At 66.1% G+C, this 1418-nt stretch overlaps 1 non-coding gene across 1 annotated transcript; it reads right to left on the bottom strand.

Moving 5' to 3' along the window:
* Positions 1 to 228: 228 nt before the first annotated feature.
* LOC148935484 (5.8S ribosomal RNA) lies at positions 229 to 383 on the bottom strand. Its single transcript, XR_016140317.1, has one exon. It is a non-coding gene; the product is annotated as a 5.8S ribosomal RNA (ribosomal RNA).
* Positions 384 to 1418: the final 1035 nt, after the last annotated feature.

Here is a 1418-nt window from a genome sequence, read left to right as displayed (position 1 = left end):
CCGGCGTGCGCGCGGCGGAAGAGCCCGGCGGGACTGGCGGCCTTACGCGTGGCGCGCAAGGGCTTCCCGCTGCTGTCTCTCCTCTCACCGCTGGCTTTCGCGCGGCACGGGGCGAACGTCCAACGATCGCTCGTACGCCGGTGCGCGCTGCCGTCGCCCGGTCGCCGTCGTCGGCGACGCGAGGCGAAGCGCGCGAACGCGGGCGCAAGCAGTCTCTGGGTACTAAAACGACCCTCAGCCAGGCGTGGTCCGGGAATTGTATCCGTGGACCGCAATGTGCGTTCGAAATGTCGATGTTCATGTGTCCTGCAGTTCACAAGTTGACGCGCAATTAGCTGCGTTCTTCATCGACCCACGAGCCAAGTGATCCACCGTTCAGGGTAATCGCATTTTCCTTTCTCTCGCCGCGTCTCCATGGAGAACGCGACTCGAAGGTATACAGTCCCAACGTGTTTTGTATATCTACCGCTCGCTGCCCACCGGGGACAGAGTTCTCTCTCCGTTCCTCCGGGGCGCGAGCGTGATGGCCCTTCGATCAGCCTGGCCGCGCGTCCGAGCACGCGCGGACCGCCGCCCCGTTTACGGGGGCTACGGCACGATCGGGACACCGGCGACGGGCCGCGAGAGACCCGTCCGGCATCCCGGCGGAAACGAGAAGCGTCCCATAGCGCGAGAGGCGATGGGCCGGGGCGGAAATCATTGAAAAACCATCGGGCTCCCGGCGCCAGTGGTTCTGGCGCGGTGCCCTCGAGAAGCGGCGCTCGTGCGCGCTCGCTTTCATTGTGTAGGTTACCACCGGCTCGCGCCTGGCGCCGCGCCTGAAGTCAAGCCGGAGGCTCGAGCAACGGGCGGCGCGCGAGGCGCCACGCTTCCGTGGAGTCCGCCGACCGCCGGGCTTCCACCGCCGCGAACACGTCCGTCGTCACCGTCGCCGTCGACGTTCCCTTTCACTTCGGAACGTTCGGTCGGCCGCGCTCGACGAACCCGTGTTCGGACGGGGTGTTGTCCCGGGCACGGTCGCCCGCCTGGGCTCGGCTGCGAGGCCGGCGCGCCCGCGCGTCGCGGCTCTCGGCGTCGCGAGAGCGGAACGCGGGCGGCCACCTGCGCGGCGAGACCACGGCGAGAGAGAGAGAGAGAGAGATTGTCAGTTAAGACCTCCTCCTCTCCTCGTTGTATTATATCATTAGGCAGGGTAGGATCGGAGATGCCTCACCCTGACAGAGACGCGCGCTCGGATGATGCGCAGTCTCTGGATGCGCGCACGGACGCGCCGGGGACCGGTCCGCTCTCTCGACCCGTCATCTCCGATATCTCCGGAGAACAACGGTGGAGCGGCGCGACGCGTCCCGGCACATCCGCGGCGACAAGCCGTCAATTCCTCGTGTTTCAATATCTCTCGTATTGTCTGTTCCTTCTTA

This window comes from Pogonomyrmex barbatus, unplaced genomic scaffold (assembly GCF_055798465.1).
Source record: "Pogonomyrmex barbatus isolate J1 unplaced genomic scaffold, ASM5579846v1 scaffold47, whole genome shotgun sequence".
NCBI classification, from domain to species: Eukaryota; Metazoa; Arthropoda; class Insecta; order Hymenoptera; family Formicidae; genus Pogonomyrmex; species Pogonomyrmex barbatus.
This window is presented reverse-complemented; position numbering and strand designations above follow the sequence as displayed.